General features: G+C 38.8%; 1 long non-coding RNA gene across 1 annotated transcript; it reads left to right on the top strand.

The window, feature by feature from the left end:
- Positions 1–308: 308 nt before the first annotated feature.
- Positions 309–3,471, top strand: LOC123477849 (uncharacterized). The gene is made up of 3 exons (XR_006652856.3): positions 309–589; positions 968–1,051; positions 1,257–3,471. It is a non-coding gene; the product is annotated as an uncharacterized lncRNA (long non-coding RNA).
- The last annotated feature ends 9,063 nt before the right edge of the window (positions 3,472–12,534 follow it).

The raw sequence follows: 12,534 nt of genomic DNA, 5'->3' as shown, positions 1-12,534 counted from the left end.
TCTCTAAGGACTGTGTTTGATGACCAGGCAGCTCTCTTCTCAAGTCTCTGGGGGTGCAGCCTGCAGGTGGAGCAGGCGGCTGCCCTGTTCTGCAGTACTGCCTGGTAATGACAGATCTGGGATCGCCATGAGGAAGCAACTGAGGTGCAGTGGGTTGGAGAGATCGTTACAGAGAGAAGATCAAGGATTGGAGTGCTGTACATTGAAATTTCCAAGAATTACGTCAGGACAGAGTTTCTGTTCTGTGTGATAATGATAGTGATCGAGATGCTACAGCCATTGAGAAATGTAGGGGCAATGACCAAGAGGTCCACAGGTGACAGGAAAAATGAGGAGTTAAAAGTGATCTGCAAATCTGGGAGGTTTTGGAGAACAGAGAGAGAGAAATTTAAAAGTGAGAAGGAGGATATGTGCTCCACCTCTAAGTGGAGCAGCACCACGACGGTGAGAGACAAGCAGCCATTTCTTGAAGGTATCACAAGGAACATGGTATCGTCAGGGGGGAACCAGGCTTCTGTTCTACAAAGGCGGTAAACAGGAGATTTATGAAAGAGGCTGAGAATATGGAAGAGCTTACTGATGTGTGATGGTGAGTTCTGAAGGGCACAAAGGAAGGATTTCTGGAATTAGAGATGGAGAGAGGTGAGAGAATGAGAAAGAAAAGGGACAGTGTGCTGTTCATACAGGGACTGGGGACTGGAGGCTGGATGAGGGGTTACTGGGATTCCAGGGCTTCTAGTCATGACTGGGAAAGAGGTAAAAAAGGCATAAAAGGCATAATGAGTTTAGTTCCTATGGATAAGCAAGGCAGAGTGGTGTGTTGACAGATAAAAAAAAAAGGTGCTTTCAGGAGCTCCCTCTGTGTTCATGTCGAGGGGGTGTAAGAGCTAAAGAAGGAGGGCCTGGCCCACTTGTAATTCCTGTTGATGAAGGAGGAAATGTGTATCTTCTATCTTGACCCCTATAGATGGAAGGGAAACTTCTGGGGAATCCAGATGTACTCCACACAACCAGAACTTTCTATGCCTGATGGTGGGGATTGAAGTCTTAGGTAGGTGTGGCTTTGTGCCCTGTGCCCTGGTTCATTTAAGACTCTGCGATCCTATGTTATACAGCCAGAACTGTCCAGAATCTGAGTTATTCTTTGAATTCACAGGGGCATAGAATAGTTAAAGGGTGAAGAATCTAAGAAAATTTTATTGTTAGAATGCTTTCTTTGAAGATACCGTATTTTGAACTCATCTCTTTCTTTGTAGGAAGGATTTAAACATATGGAAGTTAAGAGATATACAAGGATGCAAAGATTGTGGAGAATCAAGTGGAAAATTTTGTGTCCTACATTTGAAACAATAGCTTTATTGACGTATAATTCACATACCAAAAAATTCAACCATTGAAAGTATAAAATTTGTGTGTTAATGCATATGATATTTAGTAATATTTAGAATAATAAAGAGTTATGCAATGATCACCTCTACCTACTATGAGGACATTTTCATCAATGCCAAAGTCAGCTGCTAATCTTATCAGGAATACCTTGTATTGTGATAAGTTGTTTTTCTTTTGTTACTTTCAAGATTTTTTTCTCCTCTCGGTTTGGATAGTTTGATTATGATGTATCTATGTATGGATTTCTGTAAGATTATCCTCTTAGGAGTTCATCAACCTGCTTAAATTTATAGATATAAAATATTCACTGAATTTGCAATGTTTGCAGCCATTATATTTTCAATTTTTGTTTTCTGTCCTTTCCCCTCTCTCTTCTCATTTTGGTACCCCCATTGTGCATATGTTGGAATACTCTGTTCTTTTCTTTTTAATTCCTATTTTAATGTCTTTGACTGTGTGCTTAATATAGACTAGGTCTATGTTAAAGTTCACTTGATTCTTTCTTTGCCAGCTTGCATTTGCCCTTGAGACTCTTTTGACAAATTTCTCATTTCAATTATTGTACATTTCAACTCTAGTATTGCTATTTGTTTACTTTTTAAAAATAATTTCTATGTCTTTATTGATGTTTTCTATCTGGTAAGACATCATTCTCATACTTCCCAATAATTCTTTAGACATAGTTCCCTTTAGTCTTTAACCATGTTTTTAATAGCTGCTATATTTATTTGCCTATTAAGTCTAACATTTGGGTGTCCTAGCAGAATATTTTTGTTGACTGTGTTTTCCCCCACCCCCTGTCCCTGTATAAGGGCTATAATTTCTTGTTTCTTTGCATGTATTATAATATTTTTTTTAAAAAAACAGGCATTTTAAATAATATGTGGAGGTTCTGGAAATGTGACCTCTCTCTTACCATTATTTTTGTTATTGCTGTTGGTTTAGTGACTTTTCTTGGCTAGTTCTGCACTGTTTGCCATCTCTCTGCTTGGCTGATTTACTGGTCAGCTAATGATTGAACAGGAAGGCCCTTAAATGCTTTGACCCAGTAAGTTTCCTGTACTTTGTCAAGGGACTTTGTGTGTGTTAGAGAATACCTTAAATGACAGCTTACAACTGTGCCTAAGCTTTCACTCCTATTTTTAAAGGGCCTCAAGATCAGCCACAGGGGAGATATTAGGAATTCTCATGTCTTTTCGTGGTGTACGCACAGCTTTACACATGCAGGTGGCTTTCTGAACTCTTACGAACATGTCAGAGCTTTCCAAAGACCTCTATGGACATCTCATTTTGAAGACTTCTTTTACGGTTTTAGCCTACCACCTTTTAATTTTACTTTTTGAGCTATAATTTTAAAAGAATTTTTGTATAATAAAATATAAAAATAGTCTTTCTTTTGGAGTTTTTCCCACATGGAAGCCATTCAAATAATGTGTTGATGTTTTTGTAGACATATTTAATTATGCTGCATGTGTATTGATGATTAAAATTGTTTAAATATTGCTCTTATTTGTCTCTACTGACAAGTCTTTGGAGGCAGAAACTATATCTTGTTTACCATTCTATTTACAGTAAGCTAGCACAGTGGTTGACACATAGCGTTCAGTCAGTAAATATGTCAAGGCAAATTTGAGGACAGGACAATTTATTTAAGTAAACATGATAAATGACTGTCTCTTTAAGAAATGTCTAAATATCTTAATTCTTTCATGTTTAGTGATAACAATGAGAAAAAAACAGCTTTTGTCATTTCTATAAAATAAATCTCAACTAAAATATACGGTAGTGTATGTGATATTTCAAACCAGTACTGACATGCCCGTTATATTTTAGCATTCATTGTTATTATAATATACTTCTGTGCACCTTGGAAGAAATGACTTCTTGGTCAGCTGTGATCAATTCAAAATCTTCAACTGTCAGGGGATTAAATGTTTATGGAACTCATCTGTCACTAATCTTGTGTACAAACATTTCTTGTTGCCTTTGTCAAGAACATATATCACGGCTTCAGGTATAAATGTCTTAAAATTTGCATTTTATGCTTTGCCATTTTTCAAATAAAAAATACCGTGTGAAAAACAATAATACACTTTTGTTACAATACATGGCACATGTCTAGTGATGTTCTGCAAATGAAATAAATGGACTTTTCAGGTCACCTTGGTAAAACCCCAAATTTACTTTTTTCCTAATTCAAAATATGTATCTGTGTTATATTCATGATGGATGGCAAAAACCTTACAGAATAGCCTGTGCATGAACCTCAGAAAAGAGTGATGTAAAGTTTCATACTTCTACTCAAGTGACCACTTCAACTTTAGGGGGAATCTAAATGGGGATTTGCATGGAAGGCATTTCTCATCATGGAGAACTCTGGAACTCTGGGAAGACATACTTTCTTGGTGCTAATATATTTGAAAGATATTTTTGAGCTGAGGTTTTGATTGATGGAAGATAAATATACACATATATACAATATCAAGAAACTAAATATCTCATTTAGATTCATAGCAGAAGTAATCGTCCTATTTTAGTGGAAACGTCATGGAAAAAAACTGTTCTCTAAATGTTCTTCACTTCCTTAGAACCTTCTAGACTTTAAAATTAAAGTCATAGAATTTCTTTAATATGACCAAAATTCAGCGTTTTCTACAAATTTTGTGGAGTATAACCTGGAATGTCTTCCTAACATATTGGGGGTATGATACTTGGGTCCAGAGAGTATAAAATGAGAGAAGAAACTTAAGTGTAGAGTGGGTACTTTGCTCCATCAAAAGGAAAGCATAATATCAGTAGTATCATGTTTAATTTCTTTCTGGATAAGACTTTATACCATTATCAAAGCAGACCATGGCTTAATAGCACTAAAAATAGATGGTTATTTACACAGGGAAAATAAACAGTTGTTTAACCTCATTAAACAAACAATTGGTTGCCCTGGAGAGGTTGCTCGGTTGGTTGGAATGTCATCCTATACACAAGAATGAGGGTTCGATTCCCTGTCAGGGCACATGCCTAGGTTCTGGGTTCAATCTCCAGACAAGGTGCATACAGAAGGCAACTGATCGATGTTTCTCACTTACATCCATGTTTCTCTCTCTCTCCCCCACTTCTTCTCTCTCTAAAAATCAATGAACATATCCTTGGGTGAGTATTAAAAAAGTTTGGTGGCTGGTTTATTTTTCCTTAATTTTTCAGTTGATTGTGATGACATTATATAATCTGAGCATGATTACCTAAGTCACTGGGAAAATATCCTGGGGACGAAAAAGCAGTTAATGCTCAAAGCCTTCATTTACCAAGTGATACAACAAGTTTGAAGAAACATGCCTTGGATAGAGCACTGATTTACTTATTTTTTTTCCAGCTCCCTTATTTAGCGGCTTCTGGGCTGGAAGTTCAAATTAGCAGCAAACAGGAGGTAGACACAAAGACTTGGCTGCTATCGAGGTGCATAATGCTGGGCAAGTACTTGACCTTCACACTCTTAGTTTATCTCTAACATAATAACAGCGGTTGACTCACAGCGTGGGTATGAGGGTTAAATGAAATGATATACGTCACACACTTTGAACAGTATCTGGCATAGAATACAAGTTATATTATAAGTTATATGTGTTTGTCAATTTTATTAGTAGTAAATAATTGTACTGGATACAACATTTTAGAGGTTTTAAGAATAATTTATTAGTTATAATTGATAAATATCTTTATGTATTGCTTTTATTTCAATCACTTGTTCACTGTTGATTTAGAAAATAAATACTTTTCATTTTTTACCTCTTCTGAGCCTTTTTCAGAATGGAAGCATCTGGGACATTTTCACCAAATTACTCATCAGAAGGTCCATTACCATTAGTTGAACTAATGGCTACTTGCATCATTAACTTAAATCAACTAATGGGCAACAGCAATTTCCTCAGCCATTTTTTTTAAGGGTGAGGTTTTTTTTCTTCCTTGGACAGTTTTTGGGGGATGAAGTCTAGCTGAGTCACTGAGGATTTCTTCCTCTCATTACATATTTTAAAAAATCGTGACAAATACTTATACATTTCTTGCTCTAGATTCAGTGCATACGTTTTAAAAGCCTCAAAGCCACTACTGAGAAACAAAACAAAGAAAACTGATTGCCAGTGAGGGCAGATTGAGAGCGTGTGTGGGCAGCGCTTTTCTGATGGTCTGTGGTGAAGTACCAGCTTTTGTTTTGCTTTTAAACTTCCACCCTGCGGCTGACCAGCGCTTTTAAAAAATACAGTAAAATTGAACTTCTAAGAAAAATGATCATGCCGTTGGATGACATAGTAATCTCAAACTGCTATAAAAGTTTCTAAGCAACTACTCATAAATCCCATATATCTGTCGGAATGGGGTGCCAACAAGCATTCTGTGGGCTGGCACCTGGGGTGGTAGCAATGAAAACACAGCGTGCTTTGTTTATGAGAATTATTTTAGGCATGTTTGTGAGGATTATTTTAGGATATTGCACTTGGTTTCTCAAACAAGTGGCAACAAATTTCTGTCATCCTTCACAGAGTTGGTTTTGGAAGATGACTTATTTCTCATCTAGTATTTAAAGTTTCATTGGACTCTAAGCTACAGTAACTGAAAACAGATCAGTATTTGCCTGTAACCTGGTATGGGAGGGTGTTGACTGCAAAGGGTCATGAGAATTGTAGGCATTCTTGTCCAAAATATCTTGGAATACCTGAGGGAAAACTCCCTGGTTTAGAATTAGACAAATTAATTAGGACAAATGTTCTTATTAATTTGGAAACAAAGCTGAGTTATTTGAAGATCTGGAAATAGACACACGCCTTTGGGAAAACATTTATGAACTGGTTGAGTTAAGTATCCAGTAAAGAGGGTAAGTATTTGACAAACAGTGTTTTAAGATATGAGGAATTCAACTGAGGATGTGTGAAGTATGGAGGTGCAAAGAAAGCAAAAGTAATGGATGCTTCACGTCATATGGGAAAAAACCAACCAAGAACCACGAGCAAATAAGTAACGTTAATGAAATATATTCTCCTTTTCTGCTTTTGAAGCCAGGATGATTTCACATGGTGTGACGTTCCACACTCAATCTCAGAGGGCTTCCAACTAAAAGAGATTATCCACAAGCACAGACAATGGCAAAGAAAACATAATCGGAACTGTAAGAAGCTCTATCTCAAAAGAAAACAGAAAAGTGTGAACTGAGTCTAGGCTAAGGAAGATAGTTCTAGAAAAAGGAGGAGGAGGAGGAGAAGAGGAGGAAGAAAAGGAAGGGAAGCGTGTACCTGTCTCTGCCTTTCGCTTTACTTGAGGAACATCTGTCTGTCCTCACAGCCTCGGGGAGGAAAGACTGCCCATTTCTTGGAAAGGGGTGGTCCTGGTGGATGTCCACACTGGTCCCGGTGATGGCAGTGATGCAGCTGGTGGATGGGGAGCAGTGGAAAGGCTTGAAAACCGAAATATTATCACTCTGCTCTTGTAGAACAGATCCGAGACCAGTGGTGTGAATGCAGAAAGAAGTGTGGCCCCACGAACCAATTCAGACTGTGCTCCTTGGCCCTGCAAACTGTCTTTCTCTTCCCTTCTACCAGAAGCAAAGGCTGAACTGGAAAACAGCTAAGGTTTCTTTTAGGTTTGTGTTTCTCTTCTAATAATAAAGTTTACTAAGGGTGAATTATTTTTTCTCCTTGTTTTAAATGAAACAAAATGCTGTTTCTCAAAAGAACTGCCACCTTTTATTTTTTCCCCATTTGGTATTTTTGGACTCTACACTTACATGCTCCAAGCAGTAGGGGTCAGACAAAGAATAGCTGTGTTTTCCAGTCAAGCTGAACTTCAGTTGGTGTTCCCTCATCTTGTGTAAAGATTCTAATATAAACCATATTATATATACTGTGGAAATTTAGACATGAGCCTTTTTCAGAAAATAAAGTTTTCTGAATTCTCATTTTTATTGATGTAACATACATTCACAATTTGTTCTAATGAAAAATCTCAAAAGGTTAAAAATTAACATGGTAAAATGTACTTTTAATTCTTATGCCATAGCTTTTTCCTAAAAACATCACACAATACAAGAATTATTTAAGGAAAGTTTAAATATGAATCTTAGACTCAAATAATCATGAGCAATCCACATTCTCTACACCTGAATACGCAATGTACCTTCCCTATGCTAACTGCCCCCATTCTTCTCCCTCCACCTTTTCATATTAATGAGAAAATAGAAGTGCAGCAAGAATAGCAACTATAATTTCCCACATTCTCAGAAAACCCTTAAAAACAAATACAAATAAATCATAATGAGGCAGAATCAACAAAATTCTTACTAAACTTATTTCCTCATTGATTTTAACATACAGGTTGTGGTGCACTATGTGGGTATTTTAACTTATTGAATGCTGATCATAAGTGAGGCTCGCGTCCTTGTTTTAGTGGACAGCACGCCTGGCCCCACTATACGCGGGAATCAATAAACACTGCGTTGAGTTCTTAATTGTTCCATTGCTGACCAAGATCAATTAATCCATTGCTGGTTAGACTAGTTAATCCAAAATAGCAGCAGCAGAAGAATACTAAAAGAGAGTGAAAGCACATTGGAGAACAACCTTTAAAAAATGAAACGAAGGTTAGGTTTAACCCAAAGAGCAAATGGGAACTTCACACTTCCCCGACCCTCTGTGAACAGCAAGGCTGACGTGGGTCACATTCCTGGGGAAAAAGTTTCAGTGCAGATAAAATGCACTTCTTGCCTTATATGAAAATAATTTCTAAATTGAACAAACTAATTTCAAAGCCTGGTTTCCCTTTAAAAATACATCTATTCTCTTCTCTCAATTAAATTATATTTATAAAATTATTTCTAGAGAGCAGTGCCTGTCATTTATAGTTTGCCAACACAACGCCACGCATACATGGATACTTAAGATGTCTGTACTCCTGTAAAAGGGAGAGCGAATCAAGAAAGTCCTCTCTCTTCAGTGAGATCGGTCGACTGGTATAATCAACCGTGTCTAAATTAGAGGGTCTCCACCTGGAGGATCATTTGCTAAAGAACTGTCAAGTCGCTGTGCCGAGGGGTTTTGCTGATGCGGCTCCTGGCCTTGCCACAGTGCGAGCTGGGAAAGAATGGTCTTCCCTGTCTGTCACCTCAGGCTGCACTGCCCAGCAATTTGTCACTGCAGCCACACTCACTGTGTTCTGATCAACTGACCTTTAGTGGCTTTATCGTTTACACTGCCCTTTAAATTATCCATCATTATCTTTTTTAAAAAAACTCTAGTGTAGGGATCTCTGCAGACCTAGCCAGGTAGGCTGTCTCTTCATCTAAGGAAAGTGATGGCTCTTCTCAGAGTGCAGAGGTGGGGGTGAAGGTACTGGGTGGTAGCCTAAGAATAGGTCGGACAGTCCCTCCCCTTCTGATTCAGCTGATAGAAAAAGAACAAAATCCTCTACATATGTGTTTTTGCATCTCTGTTGTTTTTATTCTAATAGCAAGGTCATAATTCAAAATTGACCTGTATCTCTATCTTTCTCTCTGTTTCTATCTCTATAGTAATATCCCGTATCGGTGGTTTTGCCTTGTGGTTTGTTATCTATGGTCCATCATGGTCAGCTGTAGTCTGAAAACGTTACATGGAAAATTCCAAAAATAAACATGAGTTTTAAATTGCATGCCATTCCGAGTAGTGTGATGAAATCTGCCATCCAGCTCTACCCCTCCCAGGATGGGAATCCATCCATCCCTTTGTCCATCTCCTACCCCCTGCAGGCGCTCCCGCCATTAGTCACTGAGTACCGGTCCCAGCGATCAGATCAACAGTCTCGGCATCACAGTGCCTGCATTCAAGTCATTCTTATTGCACTTAACAATGACCCTCAAGTGCAAGGGTAGTGATGCTGGAAATTCAGCCATGCCCAAGAGAAGCTGTAAAGTGCTTCCTTTAAGCGAAAAGGCAAGTACAGTACAATAAGATAATTTGAGAGGGGGGGAAGAGAAAGCCCACATTTGCCTAAGTTTTATTATAATAAATTGTTACAATTGTTCTATTTAGTTATCATAATTAATCTTTTACTGTGCCTAATTTATAAACTGAACTTTATCATAGGTATGTACATATAGAAAAAATATATAGTATAAATAGAGTTCAGTACTACCGGCAGTTTCAAGAATCTTGAAACTTATCCTCTGAAGATAAGGGGGACTATGGTATGTCAGCCAAGAACACACTTTTAGCACATTTTCCACACTTGTTATTCTTACCTCAAGTATGCTAATGAGCCAAGACACTTTCATTTTACTGTCGTTCCTGAGCAGTCCCGCCACCAGGACCTCTGAATCTCAGTGGGAATGTTGTTCTGTCTCTGGGGTAGGGGCCTGTGGTCACGGTACCACAGCTAAGAACTCTAGCTCACGGGGGAGTGGAAACCAGAGCAAAGGGCTATTTAAGATTCTTCTTCATCATATCTTGTATCCTAGCAGCCTTGAAAAATATCAACTGTGACTATTGATCTCAATGCTGTTTTTAATTTAGAAAATATATGACAAGAGGGATGACAAGTATCATAAATCCTCATTTCATTCCTTTTCTTAACTCTCAGCCTCCCTCAAGGAATGATGGACTCCTGCAGAGAGAAAACAGATTTCTCTCATTTTTTTTTTTAGATTTTAATGTTCTTGAATTGTAAACCAAATAGCATTCAGTACATAACTCTTAGTGTTCCAGTTTATGAATGTGTGACACCGTCTCTCTTCTATCCATTTCCTTCTTAGGGCATCCTTCAGGGGCAATATCTTTCCATCTGTCCATCTCCCAAGTTCTTCTTCCCACTATGCCTCCCAGCTTAGTTCTCTTGCCCCAGTTTCTCCTCACCCGAGGTCTTAGAGACTCTTAGGTTCTTCAGTGCTCACTTTCACTACACCCCCCAGCCCCACCATATGAGGGCTGCATATAATAAATGACTCCCCCATCAAGGAGGCATCTCCAAATAAAACCTAGCCTGGAAGGCTCACAACTCTTTTATCCCAGGCAGTTCCATCACAGCAGAATCTTTTAAGCAACAATCACATATCCACACCTTCCAGACTCTTCTAAAGCAAGTGATAGATGGTGTTAGACCCAGCAGGCTCCGGGAGTGTATCTTTCACTTGCAAGATCCTGATGTTCTTAGGTCCACAAATTGTTTTCTCCAAGATGCCTAGATTTAAAAAACTAAATCCCTATTTGTTGTAATGCTTTAGAATTCTTCCCTCTCTGCTAGGATGGAAAAATATGGAGACAAGAGGACCTGGTTATTGTGGTGGATTAAATATTGGTCTCCAACAAGATATATCTAAGTCCTAACTCTTAGTACCTATGAATGTGATCATTCTGGATTTAGGGTTGGCCCTAAATCTAATGACAGGTGTCCTTATAAGAAGAAAAAAAGACAGAACAACACACAGGGAAGAAGGCCATGTGAAGAGAGGAGCAGAGATTGGAGTGATGGCTCTATAAGGCAAGTTATGCCATTGATTTCCAGCAACCGCCAGAAGCTACAAGAAAGGTATCTGTAGAAGAGATTGTCCCTTAGAACTCCCAAAAGAAACCAACCCTGCTGACACTTGATTTCAGACTTTTACCTCCAGACCTATGAAAGAATAAATTTCTGGGTTTTAAGGCAATTGGTCTGTGACCCTAACAAACAAATATGGCTACATCAATGTCAATTAATATGGATGCTTTCTCCTATTGTACCATCTCTGTTCCTGACAACAGATCTAATTGTTTCTAGAGACCGGAGTATCGAGATTGGCATGCTATTACCAACGCCTGTGCAGGCCCGGTCTGCACAGGGAGATGGCTGTCCTGTCCTCGGGACCACTCTCCTCTGGACAGTGCTATGACTCCAAGTGGCACACACTTGAGCAAATTCCTTTCTTGTTTAGACATGGCAGAGTTTATTATACTCCGTGTAGTTTGTTCATGTGCGATACTGTAATTACTCGTTCCTTCGTCAGCTTGAATAGATTTTAGCTCTTTGAACAACCATATAATATATTTTGTACACTTTGGCTCCTTCATAGCACCTAATACAACATCTTGCAGCCAGCAGGTGCTCAGTGGGTGTGACATGTCACATGGTCATCCTCTGCAGTAGGAAGCATTCCCAAGTCATAACAAAAACACAAATATTGAAAAGGGATCAAGAGGTGGATGAGAGAAAGAAAAAATGGCTTGGGTGCTGAATTTATAAGGCTGTGTAAGTATGTGGGTGATACTCAATGTGAACATTCTGAATAGTGAATAAGAAAAGTTAATCATTAGTTAATGCTCCAGGGATATGAAAAGAAGTAAGGCTTAATAGCTGTGGTCAAATACCTCTATGCAATAAAAAACGTTTAAGACAAGATGGATAGTGTGGCTTTAGGATGTAAAAGGGAGTATAAATTCTTCTCGTCTTACTCATCCTTCATGTGAGTGATGCTAAATCAAAGTCAAAGGGAACGGGAGCAATAAAGCACCACAAGGTGCACTCTTTTTATCGCCATGGGAACTCCAACCAGCTGGAGCCTATCAGGAAGGTAAGTTTCCGATGGGAAAGTTCTCACCATCTTTCAGGAGGATGAGAACTCTGTATTAGAGAAGATTTGGAGCTGGGAGAGAAGTCAGCAGGGATTCAGGACACAGTGCCTTTATAGGAGGACAGGGATTGGATGAAAACAAGAGGGCAGGAGTGAAAGCAAGTACAGCGCTGGCCCAGGGTTTAAACAGCAGACCTCATCCACTGAAAGGTCACGGACAAAGTCTATCCAGCTCACCGGTCAATACCCTACAGCAATTCTACTGAAACTCTGGGCAGTGACATCACATTGACCGCAATGAGATTGCTGATGTCTCATCTGATGTTCCTGGCTCTGATGTCAGGTAGCCCCACACTTTTCCTAGCTGAGTCATTTGGCATCACTTGTAGTTCCGTCCAAATGTAGACTCTAGTACCTACTTGGCTTAGAATACAGACAGTATAATATCTAGGGCTCAGACAGAATCAGTCTTCTGCCAATAGCATACAGATCTTGGTGTAATGTTGTTGTTTTTTCTTGCTACCCCCATTTCTTGCTTCTTGAATCTCAGGGATACCCTTTACCTAGATCTCTGCTGCATACTT

This window comes from Desmodus rotundus, chromosome 8 (assembly GCF_022682495.2).
Source record: "Desmodus rotundus isolate HL8 chromosome 8, HLdesRot8A.1, whole genome shotgun sequence".
In the NCBI taxonomy this organism is placed as follows: domain Eukaryota; kingdom Metazoa; phylum Chordata; class Mammalia; order Chiroptera; family Phyllostomidae; genus Desmodus; species Desmodus rotundus.
The sequence above is the reverse complement of the archived record's forward strand: the minus strand, read 5'-3'. Positions and strand labels throughout refer to the sequence as shown.